The sequence below is a fragment of the Eretmochelys imbricata genome, chromosome 6 (assembly GCF_965152235.1).
Source record: "Eretmochelys imbricata isolate rEreImb1 chromosome 6, rEreImb1.hap1, whole genome shotgun sequence".
NCBI lineage: Eukaryota > Metazoa > Chordata > Testudines > Cheloniidae > Eretmochelys > Eretmochelys imbricata.
The window spans coordinates 23,739,167-23,752,900 of record NC_135577.1 but is presented as its reverse complement, the minus strand read 5'-3'; the positions used below and the strand labels follow the sequence as shown (position 1 = coordinate 23,752,900).

Sequence of the window (13,734 nt, the reverse complement as noted above, 5' to 3'; positions counted from 1 at the left end):
ACTGTATTTGACTTCTAAATTAAACAGCCTTTTTAAAGACAACAGCATTTACCTAAAGAAGGAAAAAGAGAGGCCTGTGTAACTAACTCACAGGAAAGCAAGAATGGTACTTTCCTACTCAAATCATCATTTCACATTGCAGAGCCACTGAAACTGATTGAAATATTTCAGGTTTCAGAGTAGCAGCCGTTTCTACCTCCTGGTGACAAAGGAAACAGAGGAACAGGTGACTCAGTCTTTGCCGCACACAATGCTTGCAACAGTTCCATAAACTTGGATCCTCTGTAACATTGCGATACACAGTACTTTGTGCTCTGAAGTGCTAGTTAGTTCACAGAGAAGGTGGAAGGGGGTTCGGGAGTGGGAGACAGATACTAAGAAGTTAATCACAAGCGGAAAAGTCTTGGCTCCATGGAAGTCAATGGAAAAACACTCATTGACTTCAATGGACCAGGATTTAATTCCTGTGTGGTGCGTGCCCGCGCACCCACGTTCATGTTCCCTGATGCCTGATGCAGTACCTGGTAACTGCTGCCTGAAGATGTCCGAAAATGGACACCACAGAACCGCTGTAATATCCTGAGGCACAGAGCCACTCCGCTGTCCTGGCCCTATTTACGTAATAGTCTCTTACATCTAAACTGACACTTGGAGGTGGGGGAGAGGGGAGACTTACGATCAGCTATCAGAAAAGCAATCCTCACTCGCTGCTCAGTGCTCGTCTGTGATAACAGTCATTACGAAAAGGTTGCCTCTGCTGCTTGTATATAAATCAGTGTCAAACACAGCTCTAACCTCCAGCGACAATGAGCCAGCTTTCCATTGAGCACAGCCTGCCATGTGAATTAGCACATGACTGCTGAATGGCCGGTATTGTTGGTGGTAGCAGCAGGAGCAGCCCACTGACATTTACTTAAATACCAGGTGATCTTTTCAACAGATTTGGAGGTTTGTGACACTTTTTCCTCCTGCTTTCCTGAGTGCCCCCCTCCAAAGAGAAAATCAATTTCCTTCTTTCCTCAAGCTGTCTGACCTTGAAAAGCCCATTGCTTTGCTTTGTTGGAATATACTGAGCTGTTCTTCTGCCAACTATAATTCATCAAGAAGAAGGTGAAAGGAAACAGTAGGATTTTTTTTGGGGGGGGGGCCAGGGTTTGCATAAAGAATAGAATAATGTTGCTTTTTCTCCTAGCTTTTCCATATTCTGTAAGCACTTTTGGTTCATTCAAGTGGTGTTGTAACTCTTTTGGTACCAAATCTTTGAAGGAAAGACTAATGGGTTAAGTGAAGGATCTAAACAAAATGTTTTCCAGCCATAAGATCTTTTCTCTTCTGTGTTTTATGATTTGAACTTTCACTGATCTCTGGAGGAAAACTTTTTAATAGTTCTTTGCTTTAGGTGAACAGTATGTAATCACTGGCTCGGTCTTCACCATTGGAGATCACTGATCAGCAAGTATTGCTGGGCTATGATGCTTATTTTCATTATGACTCACTGGGTCCAGGATCTTAAGTGAATTAAAGTAACTTGCCGATATTATATACCCTCAAAAATGTGCCTGTGTCTTACTGGCTCCAGTCCCTACTCATATACTTGGTCCAGCTACCTCTGATCTCCAGCTAGTTTGCTTCCCAGCAATAGTGAAGCCAGGTTTTGAGCAGTGGTGGAGCCAGGAAAAGTGATGGGTCATCAGTGGTGCTACCTTCAATTATACCTGCTGGCTTGAAAAGGCACTACACATACACCTAAAGGATGCTGGAAGGGGACCAGGGTCACCACCCCACCCACCTATTAGCTCCTGCTTCCAAGCAGTTTAGAGGGCTGGTATCTATAGCACTGTAGGATGTCCTCCATGATATCTTTGACACCAATGGCAAGGAATCAAGGCACATACATAGGAAGGAAAAAAGAGATCTCACCGTGTGGTTATATGCATGATCTGGTATTTGTAAGAGAACACAATGTCCTTTTATGTGCAAAATGGGGTTTGAATGACAGAAGTCACCTCCCTGTGCTCTAGATGACAGAAGTCACCTCCCTGTGCTCTAGATGACAGAAGTCACCTCCCCGTGCCTGGATTCTAATCCTAAAGCTCAAACAGATCAGCTATTACCTATTAGAAGCATGGTCTGACACTTCTGCCTGTCAGGCTCCAAACCAGTTAATAATGGTGTGAGAGATGCATGACCAACAATTTCAACTAGACGTTATTCCAGGTACCTCACTGCTGGGTTAAATAAAAGGGAGAAGATGAAGAATTTCATCTGCAAATTTTATCTAATAAAGTGGTCTATTCCCAACATTATTTTCAGTGGCAGCTGGCAAATCTAAGATGAAGGGTGCATTCCATTGGACAACCTACAATCAGATAACACGACAAGTCATTTTCTTCGCTCGTTTGTATATGTAAAAAATACTAAACATTTACTGTCAACTTAAGTTGTCTAAAATATATATTGACACTACAAAAATGTTCTTAGAATGAATAAAAATGTGCTGTCTGTTTCAATATACCACCCCAGTCATTCCTTTACATTGGCTGCAGTTTGTTTTTACACGGCTTGTTCTGCCTCAGTTATTTATTTATTATCTCAGCCCTTGAAATCTCTCTTCTCCTTTCAGCTGCTCTTTTCTTTTTGAGACAGAAGCCTGGGGGGACGGGGGCAACAGCAGCATATACTAATCGTCAGAGCAGAGTCTGGGCAGCAGGAGCTATGGGGCTAAATCATCACCTAAAATCAGTGTAGCTCAACTGCATAAACTGGTATTGTACAACCAACTTCAACCAAGGTGAAGAGCTAGCCCATTGTCCTCTATTCCTGGTCTACCCAGAGACTTGAACTGGCTTCCTGAATGAGCATGGACGAGTCACTTAGAGCTCGACCCTGGGAGATACTGAGTGCCTCCTGATAGGTGCTGGGAGCTCTCAATTCCCATTGACTTCACTGGGAGTCAGTACTTCTCAGGCGCCACTCTGCACCACACAGGATCAAGCCCTTTATTTCGCTCTGCCTCATTTTCTCCATCTGTAAAATAGGAGCACATCTACTTATCCACCCTTTGAAATGTAATTTGAGATCCTTGGATGAAAGCTGTTACATTAGTACAAAATATTAATTATTAATATTTTCATATTGCAGCAGCATCCTTGAGAGAAGCCAACTGAAGAGATAGGGCATGAAACAGCAGAGCGCACCTGTCTTTGAAAAAGCATCTATTGCAAAAGCTCCAGTTCAAGCTACAAGCCTCGGAAACAGCTGATCTAATTATGGAAAAGCTTCCCATGACAAAAAGTATGAAGATGTGCTCCACTCCCTCGATTGTGTATTATATGGGCACTCAGCTAGCAAGAAGGCAGCATAGGTGATTTACCCTCTGCTGTATGCTACCTGAATGGTACCAGAACTTTTTAAATGAAACCCAAAAGTAAAATTTCATGTTTCTGAAAGTAAGGGACCAGTCATACTGATTTGAGCCAGGCATAGTGCAGATAGCAACCATGAAGGATTTCCCCATACAGTTCTGGAAATGCACTTCCAGCCACCCAACTTAGTAGTCCAGCCCTGGGTCTCTCCTGAGTGGAAGCTCTATGCCAAATTGTATGATGGTTTTGCAATATGAATAAATAACCAGTGGTGACAGTGACAAGACACACCAAACTCACCTTCACTTGTGAATGTACAATGAATCTGTAAAGGTAACAGACCACTGAAGTAGCTAACCCTCACACAGGTGGGTACTAGCATTTGGTGTGGAGTCATGCTTCCCTTTTATTGAGGAGAGTTGGATTTTTTTCCCCCTAACACTTCATTCTAAGATTCCATTAAGCTCTGAGCCTCACAGTTCAGGCATTCCCATCGGGGAACCCTAATGCATTTTATATGCAGTTATTGTTTTAGTTTGCTTTTGAGTAACACCTAATTCAGAGTGTGCACTTAACTCTTGTCATCGGTACTTTGGTATCCCCCAGTGACCAATGCTAACAGCATTTTGCAGTTGCACTTCCAGTTCCTGCTTTAACAAATGAATTAGAAGTAAAGGATTTTCTTTTTTGTGTTTGCTATTTCAAACACACAGGCAATGATTTCCTCTGCCTCAAATAAAAGGTTAACACAGGGATTCAAGACTCCAGGCAGGGAGCTGTTATAGAGGATGAAAGGGAAAATACAACCAATAGATCTTTATAATTAATCAGAATTAATTAAATGCCATCAGATTCCCTATGGAATTAAATATTATACATTACACCCATTAGAGTGACCAAAATAATTCACCAAGAGTAGAATTTCCTCAATGAGGTCCCAACCCAGCAAGGCAATTAAACTTTAATGAGAGACTTAGGTACATGGTCTTAAGCACGTGCTTAAATATTTTGCTGAACTGGAGACAAAATGAATTGGGTACAATTAGCTGCTTGTGACAATGCTGCTGCAACTCCTAAAATAGGGTATCACCTTTGAAACACAAATAGCTTGGTTAAGATAAATGGTGTTACCATGCAAAATAAACCACACACACACACACCCCAGCTGTCATTTCCATTTTAACTATCTCATCCTTTTAACACTATTCTGTGTCACTGAAGTATGTAAAGTGCTTGACCAAGATCTAATACATCACCCTTATAACAGACAATAAGCACAGAGAAATTTCTACAGAGGACAGAATACAGAATTCTTGCAAACCAACCTGCTTATTATTGTTAAGTTACTCACTGGTTATAACGGACACTTTCCAGACTTTTACGGCTCTCAGTAGTGCTCTGAAATGAGGGAGTCTAAGTGCTAACAGCAAGATGAGGGATACATGTGACACTCCTTTTAAGGTAAACCAAAGCGAGTTTTAGCTGGGAAGTGCCATGTTAAGAAATAAGCTGTCTGCTCAGAAGCCATTCACACAGGTATTAAAACCAGTATTACCTGAAATAGTTTTAAAACACGGCATGTTACCACCGCAAACCCAGGCAGAAATACCTGAAGGAATTTATGACGACCTTCTTAGCTTTCATTGCCATGGGCTCCTGCTGCACACTGTCAAACGACCTCGGGCACTAACCACACTAGCGTTTCTCTGAAATTCTCCCAGCATTGCATTATAATGAGTGTAGTCACCCCAGCTGTAGCAACAGTGGGAGGATTATTGCAGACAGCGCTTCAGTGTCTTTACCGCCATATTGTGTAAATACGTTCAAATGGTATGGTGGTAAAAATGCCAGCAGGCACTAGCAACCAGGCTGCACTAGCGGTACCAACGGTGGAGTTGCAATAGTAAGAGCTTTTAAGAAAAATGCCAATGTGGAGAAAGCCTGAGAAGGGCGTAGAAGGCCAGGTGCAGGTGAGTAAAGGCAGGAAGCGGAGCCAAAGGAGTACTGCAGAGTGACCACCTAGCCCCTCAGTTTTGCAGGATTTTCCAAGGACTCTGGTGGGGGAGGTTTGAGGTCCATGTGCGGTGTCTGTTCTACAGTGAGACAAATCCTGTCCACCCCAATGGACTTTTGGGAACTCTGAGAATGGAAACTCAAGTGTTTTCCAAGGCCACGTCTACTCTACCAAATTTTGTCGACAAAAGTGATGTTGACACCCGAAAGTCGACATAATAAAAAAGTCAGAATCACATATTCACACTCGCTCCCTCTGTCAGCAGAGCACGTCCACAGTGGAGGCACCATCATCGACAGTGTGAGCAATGCACTGTGGGTACCTATCCCACAGTCCAACTCAACACTTTGTTGCTAGGTGTTGTGGGATGGCGGAGAGGATCGTGGCGCATCCTGGGACCAGGATCTCTGTCCCGTGATGTACTGTTTTCTGTCCCAGCACTCCATGGGCTTCCAGCTTTCTTTCCCAGCATTTTTGCAACGGTCCTTCTTTGCTGTGCACCCTGGCATCTTTGTGAAAAGGGATGGATCCCGTGCTGCTCTCATATGCTCTGTTAACTGTCATGAAGATATTGTGGATGGCAGTGCAGTTAATCGTGAAGTTCCTAACTGAAGAAGACTCCCAGACACCTGACATGCTGTGTGATGTGGACAGGAGTAACTTTAGATTGCTTTTGACTTTCATACAACAGCTGCATACGGTAGACCATTGCTTTTGGGCTTGGGAAACAAGCACTGTATGGTGGGATCGTATCGTCACGCAGGTGTGGGATGAAGAGCAGTGACAACAGAACTTTTGGATGCGGAAAGCTACCTTCCTGGAACTCTGTGCAGAGCTTGCCCCAACACTGCAGCGCAAGGACACCAGAATGAGAGCTGCCCTATCAGTGGAGAAGCGTGTGGCAATCGCTGTGTGGAAGCTGGTGACTCCAGCCTGCTATCAGTCGGTCACAAATCAATTTGGAGTAGGGAAGTTGACCACTGGGGCTGCATTAATGCAAGTGTGCAGGGCAATAAATCACTGAGAAATGTGCGTGAAATAGTGGACGGTTTTACAGGAATGGGTTTCCCTAACTGGGGGCGCTCCTCATGGGGAAAAGAGCACACACTCTTTGCAAGGGTCGTGGTGCAGCATACTAGGAAAAAAAAATTTTAAATTCTTCCACACTTTTCACAGGCAGGGGTCATTCTAGCAGACATCTCACTGCTAAGGGTAAGCAGGGAAGCAAGTGCACATCTTCTCCATGCTTGTGGCTTCTGCCCTGCTCCTGCTGCTCGCCTGCGTGCTGCATTGGTCCCTGCACAAGTGATTGCCGAATGGCATGGGAAAGTTTCCTACAATGGGGGAAAGGAACAAAGCAGCTCTGCCAAGGAACCTTTGGCAGAGGATTGCTGAGTATCTCCAGGAAGCTTTCCTGGAGATCTCTGGAGGATTCCCATGAGATCTCGGTGTGCATCAACACCCTGTTCTGCCATACTGATTACCTACATAAGGAAATGTCCAGCTCACAGAAACACAGCCAGCCTCCCACATTTCTAGACCTTGAACTCACCTCCACACTACACAAACCACAGCCACTTACCAGGCTTCTCCTCTTCTGCTTCTTACTCACTGGAAAGCAACTGCTGAGACTGGCTAGACACCTCTGGAGTGGAGAACCGTTTATGGCTGCCTGCCCCACTGGGTGACCCTGCTGGGAGCTCCTCATCGTTGTCTAACTCTACCTCTTCATCTGTAACTTCATCCTCCAAGATAGGTCCGCCTCCAGGCCCGCCGAAGTATCCACGGGGCTCTTGGTGGTGGAGTTGCCACCAAGGATGGCGTTCAGCTCCTTATAGAACCAGCAGGTCTTAGGTGAAGCACAGGAGTGACAGTTTGCTTCCCTCACCTTATGGTACACCTGCCTCTTCTCCTTTATCTTCACTCTGCACGGCAGCATCCCCCGATCACTTTTCACACAAGCCTCCAATAATGTGCAGTCAGGGTTCCTTCCCCACTCTGAGCTCTAGGGTACAGATGTGGGGACCCGCATGAAAACCCCGCTAAGCTTATTTTTACCAGCGTAGGTTAAAATCTGGTACGCTGCTGCCACTACCAAGCAATTTATCAAAGAATCAGGGAAAAGACCCCTTGGAGATGTCTTCCCCCAAAATATCCCCCCAAGCCCTTACACCCCCTTTCCTGGGGAGGCTTGAGAATAAACAAGAGGAGCACAAACCAGCCTTGGATTTTTAAGACCCAAAAAACCCAGTCAGATTCTTAAAAAACAGAACTTTATTAGAAGAACAAAAAAAGATAAGAGAACAACTCTGTAAGATCAGAATGGAAGATAATCTTACAGGCAGTCAGATTTAAAACATAGAGAATCCCTCTAGGCAAAACCTTAATTTACAAAAAGACACAAAAACAGGAATACACATTTCCTCCAGCACAGCGAATTTCACAAGCCAAAACAAAGAAAACCTAATGCATTTTCTAGCTAGATTACTTACTAACTTTACAGGAGTTGGAGGGCTTGCATCCTTGATCTGTTCCAGGCAAAGGTATCACACAGACAGACAAAAGCCTTTTCCCCCCCACTCCAGATTTGAAAGTATCTTGTCCGCTCATTGGTCATTTTGGGTCAGGTGCCAGCCAGGTCACCTGAGCTTCTAAACCCTTTACAGGTAAAAGGACTTTGCCTCTGGCCAGGAGGGATTTTATAGCACTGTATACAGAAAGGTGGTTACCCTTCCCTTTATATGTGGGTATAGATATCCCAATTACTACAGCTCAAGCACAGCTGGGACTGCTGAGCCTCCTCTCCCCGTAAACTGATCAGATCCAAACAGCTCAACAGTGGTCCAAGCGGGAGAAAGTTTGGTGCCATAACCCACCATGGTCACCTGGGAAGATGCGAGGAGACCTCTCCACTCTGAGCCAGCAGGAAATGGAATTTCAAAAACTCCCAGGGCTTCTAAGGGGGAGAGGCAGCTGGTTGTTTACCTGGCTGCAGGACCTGGAGTCCAAACTGCTGACCAGAGCCGTCAGAATGGGCATTGTGGGACACCTCCTGGAGGCCAATTAAAATATGGTGTCTACAGTGGCACTTTGCCAAGAAAAATTTAGAGGAAAAAGATGTATGTCTCTCATCAGGATGGCTGTATTTTGTCACCAAAAACGGGCATTTTTCCCGACAAAAGTCGCATTGCAGTGTGTACGCATTCACTGTTTGATTGACAAAAGACAGTTTGGGGCGACAAAACTTGGTAGCGTAGACAAGGTCCAAATAACTTTAGCCCTCCGTTAGCAACCTCTTGTGTAGGGTGCACGATCAGCTCCTAATCCACCTCAGCTTCCCCATCTCTGAAAAGGTGTTAACTGTAACAGGTTGGCCATGTTTGCTTTAAAGCGTCCCAAGCACTAGCAGGTCTTGATCCTGCTGAGAGGAATGTTAAGTCGATTCTGCTGTTTTAGTGGTACTGCTGACATGCTACTCTACTGTAGACATGTGGAAGGTGAAAGTGGCTTTTTAGAGAGGAAAGGATGGAGTGTATGGGCTGAGCTGTCTGGAGAGAGGGATCTTGGGAGCAGCCCAGTATGGAGAGGAGGCTTGAGCTGAACTTTGTTATGTTGTTAATTTCTTTCATCAGACTGTGAACCCCTTCCTCATACTGATGAGCAGCTGGGTACAAAGGGACAATTCCTGGGAGTAACTGCTCAGGAATGTGAGTAAGACAATCTGGACCTTTGCTAATAAAGCCAAACCCCAAGGAGAAGGTGAGTGCGGCCTCTACATAGTATATTTGAGAGCAGGTGGGTAAAGGCATCTGCTCACATTAATCTACCTCACAGGTGTGTAGCAGAGATTAGTTAACACATATGCACATACTTACCTGTGCTGGTAATGTTCAACACAGCTAATGGTGCCGGGATTCTAGGTGGCAATTTTCAATGTGTTTAAGGGAGTTAAGTGCCCAATTCCCACTGAAAATCCCAGTCCTAACCTCAGTTTCCAAGGGTACTAACTGCTCCCATAATCAATCCCACCCCCCTTCAAAGAGCCTTCACTGTTTCTATTCCGTAAACTGCCCCGTATTATTTAGGCTGTCATTTTAAAAAAATAAGTTAATGTTTGTTTATTTATGCTTTTCCGTTTATGGGTGCCAAATAGCAGAAGTATATAATACTACCTATAAGTCAGAAAAAGGGGACATATGAATTAACAAACATACTGAAAAATGATCTATCATAGTTACAAAAGACAGTAAATCTAGACATTTTTCTGTGTCTCTGGGAAAACAGTCATAGTAAAAATAAGGACAGAGGTTAAAAACAGAGGGACTGAAAAGTTATTACTGGTACATCACCATGCACCTTATTTGCATTGCTTATATTCTTAAAGGGCCCAAACCTGTGAAGTGCTGAGCTCAACTGGGAGTTCATGGGGTTCAGCATCTCCCAGAAGCAGCTCAATACCTCACAGGATTAAGCCCCAATGCTCTGCTTCTGTCAGTGTAAAATTGAGCTTAACCTCTCCATTATTGCCTCTTATAATACCTAAACAGCCACACATCATAAAAGCTAACTCATAAAAATGGCCTGAATATGTACTGTAGGTCAAGTGCTGGTCTGTGTCGACAGAAGCAAAATGAACACATATTAAGGGCCAAATTCAAACCATATGTCAGTGGACAGACCTCCTCTGATGTTTGTGGCGTTTGGGCTGCTTCCCCAGGGCTGAATTGAGCCTTCATGCTACAGAAGTGGCAATAATGTGAATAGGAATTCTCTTGATAGCAGCAGCTGCACACACAACCTGCTCCCTTTAGACAGATTATTCTTGCCCCAGGGCAAACGAAACTGCATGATGTGTATGTGCGTGTCTTTGTGCATGCACAGATGCCACTGCCAGCTCAGGGATGTATATGCCCAAACGTAAGGTGCACTGTCATGCCACCCCAAAACATACTTCTGCTACTGCTGTGCAGGGCCTCTGGATCAACCTCTTCACTGCTTTTGAAGGACCCAGAGTCAGATGGAAGAGTTTCACCTCCCTTTCTCCCCACCACAACCAGTTCCCCCTACCCCCTCCCCAGGTGGCACCTACACACAACACTCCACTAGATCTGCAGCACTCAAGGGTTTAGTCATGGAGGGTGAGTGGCAAGGACATCAGGAGGAATGGTGTGCAGAAAGTGAGCTCAGGCTATGAAAGAGAGATCCGCAGTGCAGCTCTGAGACGTTACTCTCATTCCCCTTTCATTCCAATGCTACATATTGATGGGTTGTTCTCCGAGCCTCTCTCACTTTAGAGCATCGTACCTCATGAGCAGTTCATGGAGAGGACCATAAAGCAAAGCAGAATGCTTCTCTCACCCAACCTGAGATTGAGACAAGCTTTCACACATGGGGTGGGGGGAAGACGTCCATTCTAATGCATGAGCAATGTGCAATAATTCATTACTCAGAAGCATCTTTTAGTTAGACTGGAAACCATAATAATTTCTGACCACCAACCCCTCCGGCCTGGCTAATAAGAATAGCCCAGTCTGAGCTGATGAGCTTTCCAGGGAGTTATTTTGCTCATCTGCATAGCAGCATTCTCTTCCAGAGCAAAAGGAGCGGCAGTTCTTTTACCAAAACAGAAAAACAAAACAAAACAAAAACCTGATAAGTGACTGACTGTAAAATAAAAAAAAACAAACGACAAATAAAAAATATTTTAAAAATGCTGGTGCTATAGAATAGTGAACATGCTCTTACAGTGTGCGTCATGGTGATTTACATAGAAATAGTCTCCTTTGCAGCCCAGGAGACAACTGTAAGTTAGTGTAAACGTGCAGCCAGATGCATATTCACTCCCTCGCTAATACTGCGCTGCGCTCTCTAGTTTATCCTTGTGAACATTCTGCAGCCGAAGGAATGAAAAAGAGACATCGGTCTATAGAAGTACACTATTAAATCAACAACTGAAAACAGCCCTGAAATCAGCTCAGCCTTTCAACTCTTCCGTAGATTTTTATTTTCTTTTAGTCTTGTGGTTAAGGCAAAGCATTAGGTTCTAGTCCTAGTGCTGATACCGTCTTCCTACGTAGCCCTGGGCAAGTCCTTTAACCTCTCTGCTTCAGACTCCTGATCTGAGAGGGGATAGTAATACTGCCCTACTTCACAGAGTGCTGAGAGGATTAATTAATGTTTGTAATAAGGGAGCAGAGTATTGGCTTCACGAACTTTACACTGTCAAAGAAGCAAGGGGTGATGGAGGGCCGTTGGGGATCCTGTTCCTTCTCCGTTTAGCCTCCTCTTAAGCCAACAGGAAATAATGATCATTCCCCATTTTATACTGGGAAGAATTTTTATACACATGTGTATGTGCACACTTACATACACATAGCCAATCAACAGCAGGCCTCTGGGTACTACAGAAACCTGCTGCTTTCTGAATATGTTTAGTACACAGAAGCCTGTTGAGTCTGATTTATTTGTGATAAAGGCTTGAAAAGCTGTTTTCTTCTGATGTGCGGATGTTAGCATACAGTGTTCATTAAAAGATATTCCAACAAACTGCATTAACTGGATTACCCCGGTGATTAGGCTCAAACGTCTCTGATTTAGCCACATTTCTCACAACAGTATGTATAACAATATTTTTCTTCAGACATTAATCTCACCCTGCTGTAGGGAAATATTAGTTTTAGACTGATAATGTTTTATTTCTTTTTAGTAAGTCTGGTATAGGGCAGAAACACAGGAACTGCAACCCAGACAATGACCACTGATCCACCTAGTCTAGTATTCTAGATTTAATAGATTAAGGGATTATGATCATTTAGTCTGATCACCAGCATTGCACAGGCCATAAAAATCTCACCCAGTGATTCCCGAAGCAAGCCCAATAACTTGTGGTTGAACTAGATCATACATTTTAGAATGAGATTTGTTCTTGAGGTCAACCTTGTCATGGCTCCAGCACTGCTCTATACAAAACGATTCAAAGGAAAGTGAGTTCCTCCCTCTCCTCATCAATAGCATAGCCAAAAATTCTGCAAATGTACAGGGCACGGGGAAACGGTGCATGGCATTCCTTCCTGACTCCTGCTAGCAACCAATTTATGACCTGAAGAATAAGGATTATTATCCTTTGTAACTATTAACTCAGCCAGTGTAACAGCATTGAATGATTTATTAATGTAAACATCCAATCCTTTCCCTTCCACCCACATTTTACTAAACTATTCACCTCAGGGAATTCTGTGGGTTGATTATATACACAACATGAAAAGTGTTTCTTCTCTTCTGAACATGCTTTCTTTACATTTCAAGCACACCTCCTGTGCTTGTGTTAAGAGGAAAGTGTGGTTGGTCTTCACTATACTACTCATTATTTTAGGTACCTCGATCATCTCTCTTCTTAATATCGTCCCTTTCCCAAACTAAAGCATGCTAGACTTTTTCATCCCTTTTCATATGAAAGTTCCCTCCCCCAGTGCTTCTAATAATTTTCATTACCCTTCTCTGAAATGAGGTGACCAAAACTCAATGTTGAATTCATGGTGAAGTCATTCCATCAATTTACATAATGGCATTATAAAATTCCCATATGACTCCCCTTCTTCTACAGCCAAATGTTGTATTTGCTTTTTGGAGTACTGCTGTACATTCAGCAGATGCCTTCATTAAACTGTTCTCTGTGACGTGTACACCTTTCTCCTGAGAGGTTTCAACAAATTCAGAACCCATCAGCGTGCATGAGTAGTTTTAAATTGTCTCTTCCATGTAAATTATCTTGCAAGTCAATTCTGAGTTTTACTTGCTATGCTGTTGCCTAATAAACTAATTCTTTTAGGTCTTTTTGGAGACTCTCTTACAATCATCCACAATTTTTACTCTTGTAAATAAGTTTGGACCTTCCAATAAATGGTGGCCATCTTGTTATTCACTATTCTACTCCTCATCCTAGAGGCTCCTTGCTATTAATGTCTTTCCATTCTGAGAAACAGTCATTTATCCTGCTCTTCAATTCCCAGCTCCTAAACAGTTTTTAATTCATGGCAAAATTTTACCATCAATCCACAGTTCCATAACAGTCTATTGTAAGAGACTTCAATAGAAGCCTGCTGAACGCCTAAAAATATTGAATCTAATGGTTCTTCTGGACTCGTTATTTTATTATCTCTTTTCAAAAACCCTAGTGGGTTAGAGACACCCAGTTTATCCTTACAACTGTGCCCTTTTGCGGTGGAAACACAGGAATTGCCATACTGGATCAGACCAGTGGTCCATCAAGGTAAAATCTGAACACAAAAAATTAAGGGATCTTGTACTAATCCCTAACACTGTCACTGTGGCAGTTAGCTGGAATTTCATTAGACT

The 13,734-nt window shown here is 43.5% G+C and overlaps 1 protein-coding gene across 1 annotated transcript in view; it reads right to left on the bottom strand.

Annotated features, from left to right (window-relative positions):
• Positions 1–13,734, bottom strand: part of TSPAN4 (tetraspanin 4) — a 271,582-nt gene that overhangs the window by 46,565 nt on the left and 211,283 nt on the right. The window lies entirely within an intron of this gene.